Below are 24,335 nucleotides of genomic sequence, written 5' to 3'. Positions count from 1 at the left end.
CCTGAACCCTTTCCCTGCGGGGAAAGGCAGGGAAAACCGCCCTGGGTTGGGGCCCGGGGAAAGGCAGAGGCCCAATTCGGCCGGGTTGGGGCCCAACCGGGCCCTGCGAACCCTCCCAAATTTCCAGAAATCCAAAGCCCCAGGGCTTTCCCAAAAAATTGGGGGCCCCTTGGTCAACACAGGTTCCAGGCAAAGGGTTGGAAAGCCCAATGGGGAAAAGGGGGATAAAAGTTTAAAAACCCCGGGGGGAAAAAATAAAAAGGGGGAGGGAAAAGGGGGTTTCCTTTGGGGTGGAAAAATGGAGTCCCAAAAAATGGGGGTTGGGACCCAGGGGAAAAAATTTTGGGGAAAAGGGAAAAAAGGGGGAAAGTTCCCTATGGGAAACCCTGGCCCAAAAGCCAAAGAGGGTTTAAAACCTCGTTGCCCGGGGAAAAAAGCACCCGCCCCTAGCCCGGGGGAAGGGCAGGGCTACAGCCCCGGGCCCTAGGCCCCCCCAAACCCGGGTCCCCCCCCGGGTCCCCTTTCCCCTGGCCAAAAGGGGGGGGAATTTCAAAAGGCGTCTCCTTCCCTTGGGGGGCCCCGGGAAGGGGAAAAAACCGGGAGGGAGGGGGGGGCCCTAAGTTTTCCCTGCGAGAAAGGGAAGTTGGAAAGAAAAGGGTCCCGGGGATTGGGGTTTGGGGGGCCAGGGCCAAAATTTTCCCCAAAAAAATTTTGCCCGGGGCCCGGGGGTCCCAAGGGGGGGGAAAGGGGAAAATTAAATCAATTTTTGGGGAGGCCCCCGGGGAGGCACCCGGGGGGCCCCGGGACCCTGGGAGCGGGGTTTGCCCTTTTGGGTTCCCCACCGGGGGAAAAAGGGGTTTAAAAAAGTCCCGGGGGGGGGGGAGGTTCCCCCTTTTGGACCCTCCGGTCCCGAGCCCAAGGGGGAGGGAAAAAGGGGTCCCCTTTTTCCCTTTTGGGGGACTGGGGAGGTCCCCTTTTAAAGGGCCGGGGGCCCGGCAAAAAGGGGGCCGGAAAGAAAGGGAAAGGGGGAACGGCTCCAAGAAAACCCAGGGGGGCCCCAAATTTGGGGGAAGACCCCCAGGGGAAAGGGCGGGCCCCCAAACCCGTGGGGTTTCCCCGGGCCCCTCGAACTTTCTGCAATTCCGGGGGCCCCTTGGGAAAATTGGGTTGGGGATTTTCCCCCTTTTGGTGACGGGTCTTTCATTTCTTTCCAAAGGAAACCAGGGAAGGGAGGGAATAAAAGAATACGGCTTACGCTGGGCCTCCCTCTTCGGAGGGGACGGGTCCTTCACCGGAAAGCCCAAGGAGATCCCGGGGAGGGAATGGCGGTGGGCGGCCCCGGGGGTACCCGAAATGGTGCAGCCAATAAAGGAAGGGTGGAAGGCGGCTGGACTCTCCTGCAAATACGGGGAGGGGAACCAAGGAGGGCGAAATTCAAAACCCCCATGTTGCCCGGGGAAGAGGCCCAGGAGGCTACAGGGGCCCGCTCAGACGGGATCAGTCGAACGTGGCCACTCCCGCCTTTCCTGCCAAGAACTCATCACGCACCTCAGTGCCGGGCCGTCGGGTACCCTGGGGCTTGGGACCACCCGCTGGCTTGCGGATTTCTGCCCTTGTGGGGGAGGAATTACTTCATTCCCATGGGCTCTCAATGGTGTTCCCAGGGGAAGTCACAAGGGGAAGAGGAGGGGAATGCAAAGAATGACGGCTTACGCTAAAGTCTTTCTCCTCGTTCAGGAGGGCCGGGTCCTTTCGGCTCCGGAGGTCCCAAGGACAATCCACGGAGGAAGGGCGGTGGGCGGCAACCGGGGTACCACGAAATGGGGGAGACAGGTAAAGGAACGGTAGCAAATGATGGCGGACCTCTCCTTCCAAAGCTACGGGGAGGGAGAAGCAAGGGAGGGGAAAAAGCAAAGCTCATAGGTTGCCCGGGGAAGAGGCCCGGCCAGGGTTCAAGGGGCGCCCTCAGATTGACTTCCAGTCAGACCGTGGCTGCCCCCGGCGCCCCCGGGGCTCATCACGCACCTCAGTGCCGGGCCGCCGGGTCCCCTGGCGGGGTTTTAATTCGGTCACATCGCCCGTTCCCAAGCAAAAAGGGTTCCGGAAGGAAGCGCCGGGAAGAGGGGGAATAGAAAGAATGACCTTACCAAAAATCTTTCTCCCTCGTTCAGGATCGGGGTCCTTTCGCTCGGGGTCCCAAAGGAGAATCCACGGAGGAATGGCGGTGGGCGGCACCTGGTAGAAAGGGCTGCCGACGAAAGACCGAAATGGGCCTGAGCCCTCCTTGCAAACTGCGGGAGAGGGGCCAAGGGGAGGCGAAATTCCAAAACCTGGTGGCTCCGGGGACAAAGGCCCAGCCAGGGTACAAAAGTGCTGGCCCCTCAGATTCCTGATTCAGTCAGCCATGTGTTGCACGCGGCAGCCTTTCCTGCCAGGCACACATCACGCACCTCAGTGACAGCCCGCCAGGTACCCTGGATTGGGAACTTCTGGGGCTTGGGGGACCCTTCCCCGTTTGCATTAGGACTGAGTTCATACCCACTGCCTCTTAATGGTGTTCCAAAAGGAAGTCACCATGGGAAGAGGAGGAATAGAAAAGAAGGCGGCCGCTGGTCCCCCCTCACTCAGGAGGGACGGGTCCTTTCAGCTCCGGAAAGACCAAGGAGAATCCACGGAGGAATGGAGGTGGGCGGCACCCCTGGCACAACCAATTGGGCGCAGACAAATAAAGGAAAGGTGGCAAATAACGGCGGGGGCCTCCTTGCCAAGCTACGGGGAGGAGAAGCAAGGAGAGGGGAAATATCAAAACCTCATAGGTTGCCCGGGGAAAAGGCCCAGGGAGGGTACAAGGGGCGGCCGCTCAGAACTGGGTTGACGTCAGACACGTGGTTGCCCCCCGCAACCTTTCCTGCCAAGATCTCATCACGCACCTCAGTGCCAGGCCGCCACGTACCCTGGCTCGGGACCCTCTTAGGTGTTGGGGATTTTTCCCCTTTTGGACTAGGTATTAGTGCATTCCCATTTGTTCTTAATGATTGTCCCCAAGGAAGTCACACTGGGTAGAGGAGCCTGAATAGCGGGATTGACGGCTTACTCTGAAGACATTCTGCTCTTTTCAGAAGGGCCGGCTCTGCGCTGCACAACCAACTGGCTGCGGACAAAAAAAGGCAAGGTTAAGAGAGCAAGGCTGAATGCTCCTTGGATCCTGGGGACAAGGCGATGGGGAACAATCCGCCCTGGGGTGGGCGGGGAAAAAGGCCCAGCCAGGGTCAAAGTGCACCCGCTCGGCGTCTGGCGCAGTCAGACACGTTGGCCACACAGCCTTTCCGCCAGAACTCATCCCACCTCGTGCCCAGGCCGCCGGGGTCCCGGGGCTCGGAACCCGCGGGTTGGGGACTTTCCCCCAATTTGGTCAGCATCTAGTTCGTTCCCAGTACTTCAAAGAGGGTTCCGGAAGGAAGACACCATGGGAAGAGCAGGGCAATAAAAAGAATGACGGCTTACGCTAAGGTCTTTCTCCTCGCTCAGGAGGGACGGGGTCCTTTCCGCTCCGGAAAGCCCAAGGAGAATCCAGGAGGGGCGGTGGGCGGCCCTGGTAAGGGGGTGCAGGCAAATAACGTGAAAGGTGGCAAATGATGGCTGGAGTCTCCTTGCAAAGCTATGGGCAGGAGAACCAAAGAGAGGCGAAATATCAAAACCTCACATGTTGCCCGGGGAAAAGGCCCAAAAGGGTTAAGGGCGCCGCTCAGACGACGGCAGTCGGGCCGTGGCTGCACTCCGGCCCCTGCAGGAACTCATCACGCAACTCAGTGCCAGGCCGCCGGGTACCCTGGCTTGGGACCATCTGGGGGTTTGGGGATTTTTCCCCTTTTGCATTAGGAATTAGGTCACACCCATTGGCTCTTAAGGGTGTTCCAAAAGGAAGTCCCCATGGGAAGAGGAGGGTAAATAACGAGAATGACTGCTTACGCTAAGGTCTTTCTCCAGGTTCAGGAGGGACAGGTCCTTTCAGCTCCGGTAATCCCAAGGCGGAAGTCTCCTTGCAAAGATATGGCCATGAGAACCAAGGGGGGGGCGAAAGATCAAAACCTGGGATGCTCCCCGGGGACAAAGGCCCAGCCAGGGTGCAAGGCGCGGCCGCTCAGACTTGTGGCGCAGTCAGACATATAGTTGCATAGAGCAGTCTTTCCTGCCAGGCACTCATCACGCACCTCAGTGCCAGGCCGCCAGGTACCCTGGATTGGGAACTTCTGGGGCTTGGGGGACTCTTGCCCGTTTCTGGGACTGAGTCATACCCATTGCCTCAATGGGTGCCAAAAAAGTCAATGGGAAGGGAGGGGTAGAAAAGACCTTACCTAAGGTCTGTCTCCTGTTCGGGAACGGGTCCTTTCAGCTGGAAATCCCGGGGACCCCGGGGAATGGCGGTGGGCGGCCCCGTGGTACCAACTGCAGACAAATAAAGGAAGGTGGCAAATGACGGCTGGACTCTCCTTCAAAACTGGGGAGGAGCAAGGAGAGGCCAAATGTCAAAACCTGGCATCTCCCCGGGACAGCCCCCAGGGTCAGGGCCGGCCCGCTCACCTGGTGGCGCAGTCAGACTGTTGTGGAGCAGTCTTTCCTGCCAGGCACTCATCACGCACCTCATGCCAGCCCCGAGCCCTGGCTTGGGCCCTCTGGGGTTTGGGGACTTTCCCCATTTTGGTCAGAATCATTCATTCCATGCGTTGCTAACGCTTTCCTAAGGCAGTCACCATGGGAAGGGGGGCAAAAAAGGCGGCTTCGCTAAGGCCTTTCTCCCCTCGTTCAGGAGGGACGGTCCCATCGGAAAGCCCAAGGAATTACGGAGGAATGGCGGTGGGGCCACCGGAGGCCCCGAAATGGGTGCAGACCAATAAAGGGGGTTTGGGCTGGACTCTTTGCAAAGCTACGGGGGGGAACCAAGGAGGCAAAATGCAAAACCTCCCATGTTGCCCGGGGAAGAGGCCCAGGGAGGCTACAAGGGGCGGCCGCTCAGACTTGGGATGCAGTCAGACCGTGGCTGCCTCCCAGCCTTTCAAGAACCATCACACCTCAGTGCCGGGCCCGGGTACCCTGGGGCTTGGGACCCCCGCGCTTGGGTTTCCCCTTGTGGGGGAAAGGGTGCCCAAACCCATGGGCTCTCAATGGTGTTCCCCAGGGGAAGTCACAAGGGAAGGGAGGGGAATGCAAAAGAATGGCCCGGCTTCGCTAAATCCTCCCTCGTTAGGAGGGCCGGGTCCCGGCTCGGGAGGTGGAAATCCACGGAGGGCGGTGGGCGGCAACCGGGGTCCAAAATGGGGAGACGGTGGAACGGTAGCAAATGATGGCGGACCTCCCTTCCAAAGCTGGGGAGGGAAAGCAAGGAGGGGAAAAGCGCTCGGGGGGAAGAGGCCCGGCCAGGGTTCAAGGGGCGGCCGCTCAGATTGACTTCCAGTCAGACACGTGGCTGCACGCCGGCAGCCCTTCCTGGCAAGAACTCATCACGCACCTCAGTGCCGGGCCGCCGGGTCCCCTGGCTTGGGGGATTTTCCCCCAATTCGGTCAGCATCTAGCCCGTTCCCATTAGTTCATAAAGGGTTCCGGAAGGAAGACGCCATGGGAAGAGGAGGGGAATAGAAAGAATGACGGCTTACGCTAAAATCTTTCTCCTCGTTCAGGATGCACGGGTCCTTTCAGCTCCGGAGGTCCCAAGGAGAATCCACGGAGGAATGGCGGTGGGCGGCACCCGTGGTCCAGCCAAAGGGCTGCCGACAAAGAAAGGAAAGACCGGAAATGAGGCCTGAACCCTCCTTGCAAAGCTGCGGGGAGAGGAGCCAAGGGGAGGCGAAATGTCAAAAACCTGGTGTGCTCCCCCGGGGACAAAGGCCCAGCCAGGGTACAAAAGTGCTGGCCCCTCAGATTCCTGATTCAGTCAGCCATGTGTTGCACGCGGCAGCCTTTCCTGCCAGGCACACATCACGCACCTCAGTGACAGCCCGCCAGGTACCCTGGATTGGGAACTTCTGGGGCTTGGGGGACCCTTCCCCGTTTGCATTAGGACTGAGTTCTACCCCCCTCTTAATGGTTGTTCCAAAAAAGTCCCATGGGAAGGGAGGGAATAGAAAGAATGGCGGCTTACGCTAAGGTCTTCCCCCTCACTCAGGAGGGACGGGTCCTTTCAGCTCCGGAAAGACCAAGGAGAATCCACGGAGGAATGGAGGTGGGCGGCACCCCTGGCACAACCAATTGGGCGCAGACAAATAAAGGAAAGGTGGCAAATAACGGCGGGGGCCTCCTTGCCAAGCTACGGGGAGGAGAAGCAAGGAGAGGGGAAATATCAAAACCTCATAGGTTGCCCGGGGAAAAGGCCCAGGGAGGGTACAAGGGGCGGCCGCTCAGAACTGGGTTGACGTCAGACACGTGGTTGCCCCCCGCAACCTTTCCTGCCAAGATCTCATCACCCCTCGGTAGGCCGCCCTCCCTGGCCGGACCCTCTTGGTGTTGGGGATTTTTTCCCCGGACTAGGTAAGTGCATTCCCATTTGTTCTTTGTTTCCCCAAAGGAAGTCACCTGGGTAGAGGGCCTGAATAGCGGGATTGGCTTACTCTGAAGACATTCGCTCTTTTCAGAAGGGCCGGCTCTGCCTGCCAACCAACTGGCTGCGGACAAAAAGGCAAGGTTAAGAGAGCAAGGCTGAATGCTCCTTGGTCCTGCTGGGGACAAGGCGTGGGGTTGCCCTGGGGTGGGCGGGGGGCCCAGCCGGGGGTACAAGGGTGCGACCCGGCTCGGCGTCTGGCGCAGTCAGACACGTTCCACCCCCCTTCCTCCAGAACTCATCCGCACCTCGTAGGCCGCCGGGTACCCAGGGGCTCGGGAACACCGGCTGGGTTGGGGACTTTCCCCCAATTTGGTCAGCATCTAGTTCGTTCCCAGTACTTCATAGAGGGTTCCGGAAGGAGCACCATGGGAAAACAGGGCAATAAAAGAATTGGGCCGCTAAGGTCTTTCTCCTCGCTCAGGAGGGACGGGGTGCTTTCCGCTCCGGAAAGCCCAAGGAGAATCCACGGAGGAATGGCGGTGGGCCCATGGTAAGGGAAATGGGTGCAGGCAAATAACGGAAAGGTGGCAAATGATGGCGGGTCTTTGCAAATATGGGCAGGAAACCAAAGGGAAAGGCAAATATCAAACCCATTTGGGGAAACCCCCAGGTTCAAGGGGCGGCCCGTGCAGTCAGACGTGGCTGCACCCCTTTTCTTGAGGAACTCATCCCGCAACTCGGGTGCCGGCCGGGGTCCGGCTTGGGACCATCTGGGGGTTTGGGGATTTTTCCCCTTTTTGATTGGGGTCACACCCATTGGCTCTGGGGTGTTCCAAAGGAAGTCCCCAAAGAGGGAGGGTAAATAAGAAATGACTGCTTTGGGGTCTTTCTCAGGTTCAGGAGGGACGGTCCTTTCAGCTCCGGTAATCCCAAGGCGGAAGTCTTTGCAAAGAATGGCCGGGGAACCAAGGGGGGGGGAAAGATCAAAACCTGGGATGCTCCCCGGGGACAAAGGCCCAGCCAGGGTGCAAGGCGCGGCCGCTCGGGCGGTGGCCAGTCAGACATATGTTGCATGAGCGTTTTCTGCCAGGCACTTCCGCACCTCAGTGCCAGGCCGCCAGGTACCCTGGATTGGGAACTTTGGGGCGGGGACTCTTCCCGTTTGCATTAGGACTGAGTCCAACCCATTGCCTCTTAATGGTGTTCCAAAAGGGAAGTCACCATGGGAAGAGGGGTAGAAAAATGGCGGCTTAGCTAAGGTCTGTTCCCCTGTTCGGGACAACGGGTCCTTTCAGCTCGGGAAATCCCAAGGACAACCCGGGGAATGGCGTTGGGGCGGCACCTTAAACCGGCGGCAGACAAATAAAAGGAAATGGCAAATACGGCTGGACTCTCCTTGCAAAGCTCGGGGAGGAGAACCAAGGGAGGGCCAAATGTCAAAAACCTGGCATGCTCCCGGGGACCGCCCAGCCAAGGGCCAGGGGGCGGCCGCTCACACTGGTGGCGCAGTCAGACATATAGTTGCATAGAGCAGTCTTTCCTGCCAGGCACTCATCCCACCTCATGCCAGCCCGAGGTCCCTGGCGGGACCATCTGGGGTTTGGGACTTTCCCCCGGTCAGAATCCGTTTTCCCATGCGTTTAACCTTTAACACCTTCGGCGCTTACGCAGGCCTTTCTCCTCGTTGGAGGGAGGGTCCCTTCACCCGGAAACCCAAGGAGATCCCACGGAGGGAATGGCGTTTGGGGGCACCCGGGGGCCCCACGAAATGGGTGCAGACCAAAAAGGAAGGGTGGCAAATGCGGCGGACTCTCCTCCCAAAGCTACGGGGAGGGAACCAGGGGAGGCGAAATTAAAACCCCCATGTTGCCCGGGGAAAGGCCCAGGGAGGCTAAACCGCTCGACTTGGGATGCAGTCAGACACGTGGCTGCACTCCGCAGCCTTTCCTAAGAACTCTCACCCCTCAGTGCGGGCCCGTCGGGTACCCGGGGCTTGGGACCCCCGCTGGCTTGCGTTTCCCTTTGGGGGGATCTTCATTCCCAGGGCCTCAATGGTTTGGGGAAGTCACAAAGGGGAAGGGAGGGTCAAAAATGACGGCACCTAAAGTCCTTTCCCCCTGTTCAGGAGGGCCGGGTCCTTTCGGCTCCGGAGGTCCCAAGGACAATCCACGGAGGAAGGGCGGGTGGTGGCCGGGGTACCCGGAAATGGGAGACAGGAAAGGCGGTAGCAAATGATGGCGGACCTCCCCTTCCAAAGCTGGGGAGGAAACAAGGAGGGGAAAAGCAAAGCCATAGGTTGCCCGGGGAAGGGCCCGCCAGGGTTCAAGGGGCGGCCCGCTCGTTGACTTCAGTCAGACGTGGCTGCCCCCGGCGGCCCTTCCTCAGAACTCACCCAGTGCCGGGGCCAGGTCCCCTGGCGGGGATTTTTTCGGTCACATCACCCGTTCCCATTAGTTCATAAAGGGTTCCGGAAGGAAGACGCCATGGGAAGAGGAGGGAATGAAAGAATGACGGCTTACGCTAAAATCTTTCTCCTCGTTCAGGATGCACGGGTCCTTTCAGCTCCGGAGGTCCCAAGGAGAATCCACGGAGGAATGGCGGTGGGCGGCACCCGTGGTCCAGCCAAAGGGCTGCCGACAAAGAAAGGAAAGACCGGAAATGAGGCCTGAACCCTCCTTGCAAAGCTGCGGGGAGAGGAGCCAAGGGGAGGCGAAATGTCAAAAACCTGGTGTGCTCCCCCGGGGACAAAGGCCCAGCCAGGGTACAAAAGTGCTGGCCCCTCAGATTCCTGATTCAGTCAGCCATGTGTTGCACGCGGCAGCCTTTCCTGCCAGGCACATCCACCTCAGGAAGCCGCCAGGTACCCTGGATTGGGAACTTCTGGGGCTTGGGGGACCCTTCCCCGTTTGCATTAGGACTGAGTTCATACCCACTGCCTCTTAATGGTGTTCCAAAAGGAAGTCACCATGGGAAGAGGAGGGGAATAGAAAGAATGGCGGCTTACGCTAAGGTCTTCCCCCTCACTCAGGAGGGACGGGTCCTTTCAGCTCCGGAAAGACCAAGGAGAATCCACGGAGGAATGGAGGTGGGCCACCCTAAAACATGGGCCAGACAAATAAAGGAAAGGTGGCAAAAACGGGGGGCCTCCTTGCCAAGCTACGGGGAGGAGAGGGAAAATAAAACCTCATGGTTGCCCGGGAAAGGCCCAGGGGGGGTACAAGGGGCGGCCCTCCAAAACGGTTGCGTCAGACACGTGGTTGCCCCCCGCAACCTTTCCTGCCAAGATCTCATCACGCACCTCAGTGCCAGGCCGCCACGTACCCTGGCTCGGGACCCTCTTAGGTGTTGGGGATTTTTCCCCTTTTGGACTAGGTATTAGTGCATTCCCATTTGTTCTTAATGATTGTCCCCAAGGAAGTCACACTGGGTAGAGGGAGCCTGAATAGCGGGATTGCCTTCCTGAAGACATTCCTCTTTTCAGAAGGGCCCGGCTCTCCCACAACCAACGGCTGCGGACAAAAAGGCAAGGTTAAGAGGCAAGGCTGAATCTCCTTGGATCCTGGGGACAAGGCGATGGGGCTCTCGCCCTGGGGTGTGGCCGGGGAAAAAGGCCCACCGGGTACAAGGGTGCGCCGCTCGGCGTCTGGGCGCGTCAACCGTTGGCTGCACACCGCAGCCTTTCCTGCCAAGAACTCATCACGCACCTCAGTGCCAGGCCGCCGGGTACCCAGGGGCTCGGGAACACCGGCTGGGTTGGGGACTTTCCCCCAATTTGGTCAGCATCTAGTTCGTTCCCAGTACTTCATAGAGGGTTCCGGAAGGAAGACACCATGGGAAGAGCAGGGCAATAAAAAGAATGACGGCTTACGCTAAGGTCTTTCTCCAGGTTCAGGAGGGACAGGTCCTTTCAGCTCCGGTATTCCCAAGGCAGAAGTCTCCTTGCAAAGATATGGCCATGAGAACCAAGGGGGGGGGGCGAAAGATCAAAACCTGGGATGCTCCCCGGGTACAAAGGCCCAGCCAGGGTGCAGGCCGGCCGCTCGCGTGGCCCAGTCAGACTTAGTTGCATAGAGCAGTCTTTCCTGCCAGGCACTCATCACGCACCTCAGTGCCAGGCCGCCAGGTACGCTGGATTGGGAACTTCTGGGGGTTGGGGGACTCTTCCCCGTTTGCATTAGGACTGAGTCCATACCCATTGCCTCTTAATGGTGTTCCAAAAGGAAGTCACCATGGGAAGAGGAGGGGAGTAGAAAGAATGGCGGCTTACGCTAAGGTCTGACTCCTCGTTCAGGACAACGGGTCCTTTCACTCCAAACCCCAAGGACAACAGGGGGAATGGGTGGGGCCACCCTTAAAAACAATGCAGACAAATAAAAGGAAAGGTGGCAAATGATGGCTGGAGTCTCCTTGCAAAGCTATGGGCAGGAGAACCAAAGAGAGGTGAAATATCAAAACCTCACATGTTGGCCGGGGAAAAGGCCCAGCCAGGGTTCAAGGGGCGGCCGCTCAGACTGACGTGCAGTCAGACACATGGCCCCCCAGCCCCTGCCAGGCCATCACCAACTCAGTGCCAGGCCCCAGGTCCCTGGCGGGACCATCTGGGGGTTTGGGGTTTTTCCCCTTTGCTTAGGGTGGGTCACCCCGGCCAGGGTGGGAAGTCCCCTGGGAAGGGGAAATGGAGGCTGCTTACGCTAAGGTCTTTCTCCTCGCTCAGGAGGGACGGGGTGCTTTCCGCTCCGGAAAGCCCAAGGAGAATCCACGGAGGAATGGCGGTGGGCGGCACCCGTGGTCCAGCCAAAGGGCTGCCGACAAAGAAAGGAAAGACGGGAAATGAGGCCTGAACCCTCCTTGCAAAGCTGCGGGGAGAGGAGCCAAGGGGAGGCGAAATGTCAAAAACCTGGTATGCTCCCCCGGGGATAAAGGCCCCGCCAGGCTACAAAAGTGCTTGCCCCTCACATTCCTGATTCAGTCAGACATGTGTTGCACGCAGCAGGCTTTCGTGCCAGGCACTCATCACGCACCTCAGTCCCCGGCCGCCAGGTACCCTGGATTGGGAACTTCTGGGGGTTGTGGGACACTTCCCTGTTTGCATTAGGATTGAGTTCATACCCATTGCCTCTTAATGGTGTTCCAAAAGGAAGTCACCATAGGAAGAGGAGGGGAAGAGAAAGAATGGCGTCTTACGCTAAGGTCTTCCCCCTCACTCAGGAGAGAAAGGTCCTTTCAGCTCCGGAAAGACCAAGGAGATTCCACGGAGGAATGGGAGTGGGCGGCACCCGGGGTACCACGAAATGGGTGCAGATAAATAAAGGAAGGGTGGCAAATGACGGCTGGACTCTCCTAGCAAAGCTAAGGGGAGGGGAACCAAGGAGAGGCAAAATGTCAAAACCTCACATGTTGCCCGGGGAAGAGCCCCAGGGAGGCTACAAGGGGCGGCCGCTCAGACTTGGGATGCAGTCAGACACGTGGTTGCACACCGCAGCCTTTCCTGCCAAGAACTCTTCACGCACCTCAGTGCCGGGCCGCCGGGTCCCCTGGCTTGGGAACATCGGCTGGGTTTGGGGATTTTCCCCCAATTTGGTCAGCATCTAGCTCGTTCCCATTAGTTCATAAAGGGTTCCGGAAGGAAGACGCCATGGGAAGAGGAGGGGCATAGAAAGAATGACTGCTTACGCTAAAGTCTTTCTCCTCGTTCAGGATGGACGGGTCCTTTCAGCTCCGAAAATCCCAAGGAGAATCCACAGAGGAATGGCGGTGGGCAGCACCCCTGGCACAACCAATTGGGCGTAGACAAATAAAGGAAAGGTGGCAAATAATGGCGGGGGCTTCCTTGCCATGCTACGGGGAGGAGAAGCAAGGAGAGGGGAAATATCAAAACCTCATAGGCTGCCCGGGCAAAAAGCCCAGCCAGGGTACAAGGGTACGACCACTCAGAAGTCTGGTGCAGTCAGACACGTGGCTGTACACTGCAGCCGTTCCTGCCAAGAATTCATCACGCACCTCAGTGCCAGGCCGCTTGGTACCCTGGGGCTCGGGAACATCAGCTGGGTTGGGGACTTTCCCCCAATTTGGTAAGCATCTAGTTTGTTCCCAGTAGTTCATAAATGGTTCCGGAATGAAGACACCATGGGAAGAGCAGGGCAATAAAAAGAATGACGGCTTACGCTAAGGTCTTTCTCCTCGCTCAGGAGGGACGGGGTCCTTTCAGCGCCGGAAAGCCCAAGGAGAATCCACGGAGGAATGGCGCTGGGCAGCACCCATGGTACAAGGAAATGGGTGCAAGCAAATAAAGTGAAAGTTGGCAAATGATGGCTGGAGTCTCTTTGCAAAGCTATGGGCAGGAGAACCAAAGAGAGGTGAAATATCAAACCCTCACATGTTGCCCGGGGAAAAGGCCCAGCCAGGGTTCAAGGGGCGGCTGCTCAGACTGCCGTACAGTGAGACACGTGGCTGCACTCTGCAGCCTTTCCTGCCAGGAACTCATCACGCACCTCAGTGCCAGGCCACCAGGTACCCTGGCTTGGGACCATCTGGGGGTTTGGGGATTTTTCCCCTTTTGCATTAGGAATTAGGTCACACCCATTGGCTCTTAAGGGTGTTCCAAAAGGAAGTCCCCATGGGAAGAGGAGGGTAAATAACGAGAATGACTGCTTACGCTAAGGTCTTTCTCCAGGTTCAGGAGGGACAGGTCCTTTCAGCTCCGGTAATCCCAAGGCGGAAGTCTCCTTCCAAAGATATGGCCATGAGAACCAAGGCGGGGTGAAAGATCAAAACCTGGAATGCTCCCCGGGCACAAAGGCCCAGCCAGGGTGCAAGGTGCGGCCTCTCAGACTCTTGGCGCAGTCAGACATATAGTTGCATAGACCAGTTTTTCCTGCCAGGAACTCATCACTCACCAGAATGCCAGGCCGCCAGGTACCATGGCTTGGGGCCATCTGGGGGTTTGGGGACTTTCCTCTGTTTTGGTCAGAATCTAATTCATTCCCCTGCGTTCGTAACGCTTTCCTGAAGGCAGTCACCATATGAAGAGGAGAGGAATCCAAAGAGTGACGGCTTATGCTAAGGTCTGTCTCCTTGCTCAGGAGCGACGGGTCCTTTCAGCTCCAGAGGTCCCAAGGACAATCCACGGAGGAATAGAATTCGCCGCACCCATGGCACAAGTAATTGGCTGTAGACAAATAACGGAAAGGTGGCAAATGATGGCGGAAGTCTCCTTGCAAAGCTACGGGAAGGAAAATCAAGGAGAGGGGAAATATCAAAACCTGGTAGGCTCCCCGGGGGGCAAGGCCCAGCCAGGGTACAAAAGTGCTGACCACTCAGATTCCTGATTCAATCAGACATGTGTTGCACGCAGCAGCCTTTCCTGCCAAGATGTCATCACGCACGTCAGTGCAAGGCTGCCACGTACCCTGGTTTGGGACAATCTGGTGTGTTGGCGATGTTTCTGCTTTTGGATGAGAAACTAGGGGTGAACAACGGTTTGACTGCTTACTTTTAAGACCTTCCCATGGTCAGACGGATGGCTCCCTTTCAGTGTTGAAAATCCCATGGACGTACTGGAGGATGGGCCATTTGGGTTTCTGGCGTGGTTGGATGGGTCCAACGCTCCTCAAAAGGGATGAGCCCGGATTTTGGGAAGCTCCAGGCTTTTCTCGCCTTTAGCTCTTTGGGATGCTGGTGCTGGAGCTTGGGCTGCAACACCTTCTTGGGGAGGCTAGAGGCGGAAGGTCTGTGATTTGAGGGGAGGCGGGGGCCCAGGGTCCGAAAGAACCCGAAGGGCCAAGGGAATGCCAAGGGGATAATTACAAGTTGAAGACGGCTCTTGGGGATGGCCAGTGGATAGGCCCGGCCAGGGTGTGCGGCCCCTCAGAATCCTCTTCACTCAGACATGTGTTGCACAGCAGCCTTTCCCCAAAAATTCATCAGGCCCTCAGTGCGGGCCGCCTTGTCCCTGGCCGGGCCATCTGATGTGTTGGGGTTTTCCCTTTTGGTGAAAAATAAGGACAGTCCATCGGTGTTCCTTTGGCCAAGGAAGGAACCCCAAGGGGAAACGGGAAAAAAGGAAGGAATGCTTCTTAAATGTCTTTCTCCTTTTCAGGAAGGACACTCCCTCCCAAAATCCCAAGGAGAATCCACAGAGGAATGGCTGGGCGGGCACAACCAATTGGCTTGCGGGGTGAGGGCATTTGAAGCTGGCCCCCCTCCTTGGGAAAGCTTGGGGGAAGAGAAACAAAAGGGGAGACATGTCTCCAGCCGGTTGTGGCAGGCTGCTGGACCCGGCCAGGGTACATACGGGCCCCCAGATCTCTGGTCAGTCAGACACGTGGTACCCCAAGCCTTTCCCCAGAGAACTCATCTGCACCTCAGTGCCGGGCCATGTCTGGCTCGCCCTCTTGGTTTGTTGGGGATTTTTCCCCTTTTGGTTTATTGTGCATTCCCATTTGTTCTTAATTATCCCAAAAGTCCACACTGGGTAGAGGAGCGTGAATGCGGGGATTGGGCCACTCTGAAGACTTTCTGTTTTCAGAAGGGCCGGCTCTCCTGCAAACCAACTGGTGCAGAAAAAAAAGGCAAGGTTAAAGAGAGCAAGGCTGAATGCTCCTTAGATCCTGCTGGGGACAAGGCGATGGGAGCAATCTCGCCCTGGGGTATGGCCGGGAAAAAGGCCCAGCCAGGGTACAAGGGTGCGACCGCTCAGACTTCTGGCGCAGTCAGACATGTGGCTGCCAAGCACAGCCTTTCCTGCCAAGAACTCATCACGCACCTCAGTGCCAGTCCACCGCGTACCCAGGGGCTCAGGAACATCGGCTGGGTTGGGGATTTTCCCCCAAATTGGTCAACATCTAGTTCGTTCCCAGTAGTTCATAAAGGGTTCCGGAAAGAAGACACCATGGGAAGAGGAGGGGAATAGAAAGATTGACGGCTTACGCTAAAGTCTTTCTACTCATTCAGGAGGGACGGGTCCTTTCAGCTCCGGAAATCCCAAGGAGAATCCACAGAGGAATGGCGGTGTGCGGCACCCATGGTACAAGGAAATGGGTGCAGGCTAATAAAGTGAAAGGTGGCAAATGATGGCTGGAGTCTCCTTGCAAAACTATGGGCTGGAGAACCAAAGAGAGGTGAAATATCAAAACCTCACATGTTGCCCGGGGAAAAGGACCAGCCAGGGTTCAAGGGGCGGCCGCTCAGACTGACGTACAGTCAGACACGTGGCTGCACTCCACAGCCTTTCCTGCCAGGCACTCATCATGCACCTCAGTGCCAGCCCGCCAGGTCCCCTGCCTTAGGACCATCTGGGGGTTTGGGGACTTTCCCCCATTTTGGTCAGAATCTAGTTCATTCCCATGCGTTCGTAACACTTTCCTGAAGGCAGTCACCATGGGAAGAGCAGGGGAATAACAAGAATGACGGCTTACGCTAAGGCCTTTCTCCTCGTTCAGGAGGGACGGGTCCTTTCAGCTCTGGAAAGCCCAAGGAGAATCCACGGAGGAATGGTGGTGGGCGGCACCCATGGTACAACAAAATGGATGCAGACAAATAAAGGAAGTGTGGCAAATGACGGCTGGACTCTCCATGCAAAGTTATGGGGAGGGGAACCAAGGAGAGGCAAAATATCAAAACCTCACATTTTGCCCGGGGAAGAGGCCCAGGGAGGCTACAAGGGGCGGCCACTCAGACTTGCAATGCAGTCAGACACGTGGTTGCACACGCAGCCTTTCCTGCCAAGAACTCATCACGCACCTCAGTGCCGGGCCGTCGGGTACCCTGGTTTGGGACCATCTGCTGGCTTGCGGATTTGTGCCCTTGTGGGGGGAGGAATTACTTCATTCCCATGAGCTCTCAATGGTGTCCCCAAGAGAAGTCCCAAGCGGAAGAGGAGGGGAATGAAAAGATTGATGGCTTACGCTAAAGTCTTTCTCCTTGTTCAGGAGGGCCGCGTCCTTTTGGCTCCGGAGGTCCCAAGGACAATCCATGGAGGAAGGGCGGTGGGCGGCAACCGGGGTACCACAAAATGGGGGAGACAGGTAAAGAAAGGTAGCAAATGATGGCGGACCTCTCCTTCCAAAGCTACAGAGAGGAGAAGCAAGGAGAGGGGAAATATCAAAAGCTCATATGTTGCCTGGGGAAGAGGCCCAGCCAGGGTTCAAGGGGCGGCCGCTCAGATTGACTTCCAGTCAGACACGTGGCTGCACGCCGCAGCCCTTCCTGGCAAGAACTCATCACGCACCTCAGTGCCGGGCCGCCGGGTCCCCTGGCTTGGGAACATCGGCTGGGTTAGGGGATTTTCCCCCATTTTGGTCAGCATCTAGATCGTTCTCGATTGTTCATAAAGGGTTCCGGAAGGAAGACACCATGGGAAGTGGAGGGGAATAGAAAGAATTACGGCTTACGCTAAAGTCTTTCTCCTTCTTCAGGATGGACGGGTCCTTTCAGCTGCAGAGGTCCCATGGAGAATCCACGGAGGAATGGAAGTCGCCGCACCCATCGCACAACTAATTGGCTGTACACAAATAAAGGAAAGGTGGCAAATGATGGCAGAAGTCTCCTTCCAAAGCTATGGGAAGGAGAACAAAGGGGAGGGGAAATATCAAAACCTGGTAGGCTCCCTGGGGGCCAAGGCCCAGCCAGGGTACAAAAGTGCCTGCCCCTCAGATTCCTGATTCAGTCAGACATGTGTTGCACGCAGCAGCCTTTCCTGCCAAGATCTCATCACGCACCTCAGTGCAAGGCTGCCACGTACCCTGGCTCGGGACAATCTGGTGTGTTGGCGATGTTTCCGCTTTTGGATGAGAAACTAGGGTGAACAACGGTATTGACTGCTTACTTTGAAGACCTTCTCCATGGTCAGACGAGATGGCTCCTTTCAGTGTTGAAAATCCCATGGACAGTTCGTGGAGGATGGGCCATTTGGGTTTTCTGGCGCTGGATTTAAGGATAGCCAGAGTCCAACGCTCCTCAAAAGGGATGAGCCCGGATTTTGGGAAGCTCCAGGCTTTTCTCGCCTTTAGCTCCTTGGGATGCTGGTGCTGGAGCTTGGGCTGCAACACCTTCCTGGGGAGGCTAGAGGTAGCAGGAAAGGTCTGTGATTGTGAGGGCCGAGGCTTGGGGGGCCCAGAGGTCTCGCTACAAGAACCCGAGAGGCCAGGGAATGCCAAGGGGGATAATTCCCCAGGCAAGTTGAGAAGACGGGCTCTTGAGGATGGCCAGGGGAAAGGCCCGGCCAGGGTACAAAGTGCTGGCCCCTCAGAATCCTGCTTCACTCAGACATGTGTTGCACGCAGCAGCCTTTCCTGCCAAGAATTCATCACGCACCTCAGTGCTGGGCCGCCTCGTACCCTGCCTCGGGGCCGTCTGATGTGTTGAGTGTTTTTTCCCTTTTGTGAGTGAAAAATAAGGACAGTCCCATCTGGTGTCGATCCTTTGGCTAAGAGGAGCCCCAAGGGGAAGCGCAGGGGAATAAAAGGAAAGAATGCTTACTCAAAAGTCTTTCTCCTTTTCAGGAAGGATGGCTCCTTTCATCCCAGGAAATCCCAAGGAGAATCCACGGAGGAATGGAGGTGGGCAGCATCCGTGGTACCACAAATCGTGGGAGACAGGTAAAAGAAAGGTAGCAAATGATGGCTGACATCTCCTTCGAAAGCTACGGGGAGGAGAACCAAGGAGAGGGGAAATATCAAAACCTCAAAGGTTGCCCGGGGAAAAGGCCCAGGGAGGGTACAAGGGGCAGCCGCTCAGACTTGGGTTGACGTCAGACATGTGGTTGCCCCCCGCAACCTTTCCTGCCAAGATCTCATCACGCACCTCAGTGCCAGGCTGCCACATACCCTGGGGCTCGGGAACATCGGCTGGGTTGGGGAATTGCCCCAATTTTGGTCAGCATCTAGCTCGTTCCCATTAGTTCATAAAGGGTTCCGGAAGGAAGACGCCATGGGAAGAGCAGGGGAATAGAAAGAATGACGGCTTACGCTAAAATCTTTCTCCTCGTTCAGGAGGGACGTGTCCTTTCAGCTCCGGAAACATCAAGGAGAATCCATGGAGAAATGGCGGTGGGCGGCACCTGTGGTACAAGGAAATGGGGGCAGACAAATCAAAGGAAAGGTGGAAAATGACGGCTGGACTCTCCTTGCAAAGCTAAGGGGAGGAGAACCAAGGAGAGGGGACACATCAAAACCTCACGTGTTGCCCAGGGAAGAGGCCGCGCCAGGGTAGAAGGTGCGGCCGCTCAGACTTGGGGAGCAGACACGTGGCTGCCCAGCGCAGCCTTTCCTGCCAAGAACTCATCACGCACCTCAGTGCCGGGCCGCCGGGTACCCTGGGGCTTCGGGAACATTGGCTGGGTTAGGGATTTTCCCCCATTTTGGTCAGCATCTAGATCATTGTCATTAGTTCATAAAGGGTTCCGGAAGGAAGACACCATGGGAAGAGGAGGGGAGTAGAAAGATTGACGGCTTACACTAAGGTCTTCCTCCTCCCTCAGTAGGGACGGGTCCTTTCAGCTCAGGAAAACCCAAGGAGAATCCATGGAGGAATAGACATTGCCGCACCCATGACACAACTAATTGGCTGTAGACAAATAACGGAAAGGTGGCAAATGATGGCGGAAGTCTCCTTCCAAAGCTACGGGGAGGAGAACCAAGGAGAGGGGAAATATCAAAACCTAGTAGGCTCCCCGGGGGCCAAGGCCGGGCAGGGTACAAAGTGCTGGCCCCTCAGAATCCTGCTTCACTCAGACATGTGTTGCACACAGCAGCCTTTCCTGCCAATATCTCATGATGTACCTCAGTGCCGGGCCGCCACGTACCCTGCCTCGGGACCCTCTTGGGTGTTGGGGATTTTTCCCCTTTTGGATTAGGTATTAGTGCATTCCCATTTGTTCTTAATGATTGTCCCAAAGGAAGTCACACTGGGTAGAGGAGCGGGAATAGTGGGATTGATGGCTTACTCTGAAGACATTCTGCTCTTGTCAGAAGGGCCGGCTCTGCACTGCACAACCAACTGGCTGCAGACAAAAAAAGGCAAGGTTAAGAGAGCAAGGCTGAATACTCCTTGGATCCTGCTGGGGAAAAGGCGATGGGAGCAATCTCGCCCTGGGGTATGGCCAGGGAAAAAGGCCCAGCCAGGGTACAAGGGTGCGACCGCTCAGACTTCTGGCGCAGTCAGACACGTGGCTGCCCCGTGCAGCCTTTCCTGCCAAGAACTCATCACGCACCTCAGTGCCAGGCCGCTGATACCCTGGGGCTCGGGAACATCAGCTGGGTTTGGGATTTTCCCCCAATTTGGTCAGCATCTAGCTCGTTCCCAGTAGTTCATAAAGGGTTCCGGAAGAAGACTCCATGGGAAGAGGAGGGGAATAGAAAGAATGACGGCTTACGCTAAAGTCTTTCTCCTCATTCAGGAGGGCCGGGTCCTTTCAGCTCCGGGGGTCCCAAGGAGAATCCACGGAGGAAGGGCGGTGGCCGGCACCCGTGGTACAACGAAATGAGGGAGACAGATAAAGGAAAGGTAGCAAATGATGGATGAAGTCTCCTTCCAAAGCTACGGGGAGGAGAACCAAGGAGAGGGGAAATATCAAAACCTCAAAGGTTGCCCAGGGAAAAAGGCCCAGTCATGTTTCAAGGGGCAGCCACTCAGATTGACTTCCAGTCAGACACGTGGCTGCACACCGCAGCCCTTCCTGGCAAGAACTCATCACGCACCTCAGTGCCAGGCCGCCACGAACCCTGGCTTGGGACCATCTGGGGGTTTGGGGACTTTCCCCCATTTTGGTCAGGATCTAGTTCATTCCCATGCGTTGCTAACGCTTTCCTGAAGGCAGTCACCATGGGAAGAGGAGGGCAATAACAAGAATGACGGCTTACGCTAAGGCCTTTCTCCTCGTTCAGGAGGGACGGGTCCTGTCAGCTCCGGAAAGCCCAAGGAGATTCCACAGAGGAACGGACGTCGCCACACCCATGGCCCAACTAATTGGCTGTAGACAAATAACGGAAAGGTGGAAAATGATGCCGGAAATCTCTTTCCAAAGCTATGGGGAGAACCAAGGAAGAGAGGAAATATCAAAACCTTGTACCCTGGCTTGGGGTCGTCTGATTTGTTGGGAGGTTTTTCCCTTTTGTGAGTGAAAAATAAGGACAGTCCCACTGGGCGTCCATCCTTTGGCCAAGAGGAGCCCGAAGGGGAAGCGCAGGGGAATAAAAGGAAGGACTGCTTACTCAAAAGTCTTTCTCCTTTTCAGGAAGGACAGCTCCTTTCATCCCAGGAAATCCCAAGGAGAATCCACAGAGGAATGGAGGTGGGCAGCACCCAGGGCACAACCAATTGGCTGCTGACAGGTAAAGGTGAGGCATGTTGAAGCATGGCCTACCCCTCCTTGGGAAAGCTATGGGGAAGAGAAACAAAGAGAGGAGACATGTCTCCAGCCGGTATGTGGCAGGCTGCTGAGACCCGGCCAGGGTACTATATGCGGGCCCCTCAGATCTCTGGTCAGTCAGACACGTGGTAGCACACCACAGCCTTTCCTCCAGAGAACTCATCATGCACCTCAGTGCCAGGCCGCCATGTACCCTGGCTCTAGACCCTCTTGGTTGTTGGGGATTTTTCCCCTTTTGGATTAGGTATTAGTGCATTCCCATTTGTTCTTAATGATTGTCCCAAAGGAAGTCACACTGGGTAGAGGAGCGTGAATAGCGGGATTGACGGCTTACTCTGAAGACATTCTGCTCTTTTCAGAAGGGCCGGCTCTGCGCTGCACAACCAACTGGCTGCAGAAAAAAAAAGGCAAGGTTAAGAGAGCAAGGCTGAATGCTCCTTGGATCCTGCTGGGGACAAGGCGATGGGAGCAATCTCGCCCTGGGGTGTGGCCGGGGAAAAAGGCCCAGCCAGGGTACAAGGGTGCGACCGCTCAGACGTCTGGCGCAGTCAGACACGTGGCTGCACACCGCAGCCTTTCCTGCCAAGAACTCATCACGCACCTCAGTGCCAGGCCGCCGGGTATCCTGGGGCTCAGTAGCATTGGCTGAGTTGGGGAATTTCCCCCAATTTGGTCAGCATCTAGTTCGTTCCCAGTAGTTCATAAAGGGTTCCGGAAGGAAGACACCATGGGAAGAGCAGGGCAATAAAAAGAATGACGGCTTACGCTAAGGTCTTTCTCCTCGCTCAGGAGGGACGGGGTCCTTTCAGCTCCGGAAAGCCCAAGGAGAATCCACGGAGGAATGGCGGTGGGCGGCACCCATGGTACAAGGAAATGGGTGCAGGCAAATAAAGTGAAAGGTGGCAAATGATGGCTGGAGTCTCCTTGCAAAGCTATGGGCAGGAGAACCAAAGAGAGGCGAAATATCAAAACCTCACATGTTGCCCGGGGAAAAGGCCCAGCCAGGGTGCAAGGCGCGGCCGCTCAGACTGGTGGCGCAGTCAGACATATAGTTGCATAGAGCAGTCTTTCCTGCCAGGCACTCATCACGCACCTCAGTGCCAGGCCGCCAGGTACCCTGGATTGGGAACTTCTGGGGCTTGGGGGACTCTTGCCCGTTTGCATTAGGACTGAGTCCATACCCATTGCCTCTTAATGGTGTTCCAAAAGGAAGTCACCATGGGAAGAGGAGGGGAGTAGAAAGAATGGCGGCTTACGCTAAGGTCTGTCTCCTCGTTCAGGAGCAACGGGTCCTTTCAGCTCCGGAAATCCCAAGGACAACCCACGGGGGAATGGCGGTGGGCGGCACCCGTGGTACAACGAAACGCGTGCAGACAAATAAAAGGAAAGGTGGCAAATGACGGCTGGACTCTCCTTGCAAAGCTACGGGGAGGAGAACCAAGGAGAGGCCAAATGTCAAAAACCTGGCATGCTCCCCGGGGACAACGGCCCAGCCAGGGTCCAGGGCGCGGCCGCTCACACTGGTGGCGCAGTCAGACATATAGTTGCATAGAGCAGTCTTTCCTGCCAGGCACTCATCACGCACCTCAGTGCCAGCCCGCCAGGTCCCCTGGCTTGGGACCATCTGGGGGTTTGGGGACTTTCCCCCATTTTGGTCAGAATCTAGTTCATTCCCATGCGTTGCTAACGCTTTCCTGAAGGCAGTCACCATGGGAAGAGGAGGGCAATAACAAGAATGACGGCTTACGCTAAGGCCTTTCTCCTCGTTCAGGAGGGACGGGTCCTGTCAGCTCCGGAAAGCCCAAGGAGATCCCACGGAGGAATGGCGGTGGGCGGCACCCGGGGTACCACGAAATGGGTGCAGACCAATAAAGGAAGGGTGGCAAATGACGGCTGGACTCTCCTCGCAAAGCTACGGGGAGGGGAACCAAGGAGAGGCGAAATGTCAAAACCTCCCATGTTGCCCGGGGAAGAGGCCCAGGGAGGCTACAAGGGGCGGCCGCTCAGACTTGGGATGCAGTCAGACACGTGGCTGCACTCCGCAGCCTTTCCTGCCAGGAACTCATCACGCACCTCAGTGCCGGGCCGTCGGGTACCCTGGCTTGGGACCACCCGCTGGCTTGTGGATTTCTGCCCTTGTGGGGGAAGGAATCACTTCCTTCCAATGGGCTCTCAATGGTGTTCCCAAGGGAAGTCCCAAGGGGAAGAGGAGGGGAATGCAAAGAATGACGGCTTACGCTAAAGTCTTTCTCCTCGTTCAGGAGGGCCGGGTCCTTTCGGCTCCGGAGGTCCCAAGGACAATCCACGGAGGACGGGCGGTGGGCGGCACCCGTGGTACAACAAAATGGTGGAGACAGATAAAGGAAAGGTAGCAAATGATGGCTGCCGTCTCCTTCCAAAGCTACGGGGAGGAGAACCAAGGAGAGGGGAAATATCAAAACCTCAAAGGTTGCTGGGGAAGAGGCCCAGTCAGCGTTCAAGGGGCGGCCGCTCAGATTGACTTCCAGTCAGACACGTGGCTGCACACCGCAGCCCTTCCTGGCAAGAACTCCTCACGCACCTCAGTGACGGGCCGTTGGGTACCCTGGCTTGGGAATATCGCCTGGGTAGGGGGATTTTCCCCCAATTTGGTCAGCATCTAGCTCATTCCCATTAGTTCATAAAGGGTTCCAGAAGGAAGACACCATGGGAAGAGGAGGGGAATAGAAAGAATGACGGCTTACGCTAAAGTCTTTCTCCTCGCTCAGGAGGGACGGGTCCTTTCAGCTCTGGAAATCCACAGGAGAATCCACGGAGGAATGGAGGTGGGCGGCACCCCTGGCACAGCCAAAGGGTTGCCGATAAATAAAGGAAAGATCGGAAATGAGGCCTGAACTCTCCTTGCAAAGCTATGGGCATGACAACCAAGGCAGGGCATAATATCAAAATCTCATATTTTCCCTGGGGTCAATGGCCCAACCATGGTACAAGGTGCGGCTGCTCAGACCTCTGGTGAAGTCAGACATATGGTTGCATAAACAACTTTTCCTGCCAGGAACTCATCACGCACCTCAGTGCAAGGCCGCCACATGCCCTGGCTTGGGAACTTTGATAGGTTGGCGATTTTTTCCCATTTTGGTCAGAATTTTGGTCCATCCCATAAGTTTGTAAAGTTTACTGAAGGCAGTCACAATAAGAAGAGGAGGGGACTAAAAAGAATGACCACTTACGCTAACGGCTTTTTCTTCATTCAGGATGGACGGGTCGTTTCAGCTCTGGAAATCCCAAGGACAATCCACGGAGGAATGGAGGTTGTCGGCAACTGTGGTACAACAAATTGGCCAAAGACAAATAAACACAAAGCATGTGAGGATGGCTGACCTCTCCTGAAGAAAGCGATGGGGATGAGAACCAAGGAGAGGCACAATATCAAAACATCATATGTTGCCCGGG

At 56.6% G+C, this 24,335-nt stretch overlaps 4 long non-coding RNA genes across 7 annotated transcripts; all 4 read right to left on the bottom strand.

Moving 5' to 3' along the window:
- Positions 1-1,627: 1,627 nt before the first annotated feature.
- On the bottom strand, positions 1,628-23,295 carry LOC116420224. 4 transcript variants are annotated; one of them, XR_004230512.1, is made up of 8 exons: positions 23,141-23,295; positions 22,651-22,815; positions 22,160-22,325; positions 21,669-21,835; positions 21,238-21,294; positions 6,137-6,301; positions 5,652-5,816; positions 1,628-1,877 (listed from the first exon to the last, which is right to left on the bottom strand). It is a non-coding gene; the product is annotated as an uncharacterized LOC116420224 (long non-coding RNA). The 4 variants fall into 4 exon arrangements; XR_004230509.1 differs by having other exon boundaries at positions 1,632-1,877; positions 5,652-5,762; XR_004230511.1 differs by lacking the exon at positions 1,628-1,877 and adding an exon at positions 5,326-5,363 and having other exon boundaries at positions 5,652-5,762.
- LOC116420225 lies at positions 2,622-3,567 on the bottom strand. Its single transcript, XR_004230513.1, has 3 exons — positions 3,505-3,567; positions 3,095-3,151; positions 2,622-2,769 (listed from the first exon to the last, which is right to left on the bottom strand). It is a non-coding gene; the product is annotated as an uncharacterized LOC116420225 (long non-coding RNA).
- Positions 15,645-17,826, bottom strand: LOC116420227. Its single transcript, XR_004230515.1, has 3 exons — positions 17,361-17,826; positions 16,927-17,036; positions 15,645-16,603 (listed from the first exon to the last, which is right to left on the bottom strand). It is a non-coding gene; the product is annotated as an uncharacterized LOC116420227 (long non-coding RNA).
- On the bottom strand, positions 18,020-20,552 carry LOC116420226. Its single transcript, XR_004230514.1, has 6 exons — positions 20,395-20,552; positions 19,908-20,071; positions 19,479-19,535; positions 18,990-19,099; positions 18,502-18,593; positions 18,020-18,176 (listed from the first exon to the last, which is right to left on the bottom strand). It is a non-coding gene; the product is annotated as an uncharacterized LOC116420226 (long non-coding RNA).
- Positions 23,296-24,335: the final 1,040 nt, after the last annotated feature.

The sequence above is a fragment of the Sarcophilus harrisii genome, chromosome X (assembly GCF_902635505.1).
Source record: "Sarcophilus harrisii chromosome X, mSarHar1.11, whole genome shotgun sequence".
Lineage (NCBI taxonomy): Eukaryota > Metazoa > Chordata > Mammalia > Dasyuromorphia > Dasyuridae > Sarcophilus > Sarcophilus harrisii.
The sequence above is the reverse complement of the archived record's forward strand: the minus strand, read 5'-3'. Positions and strand labels throughout refer to the sequence as shown.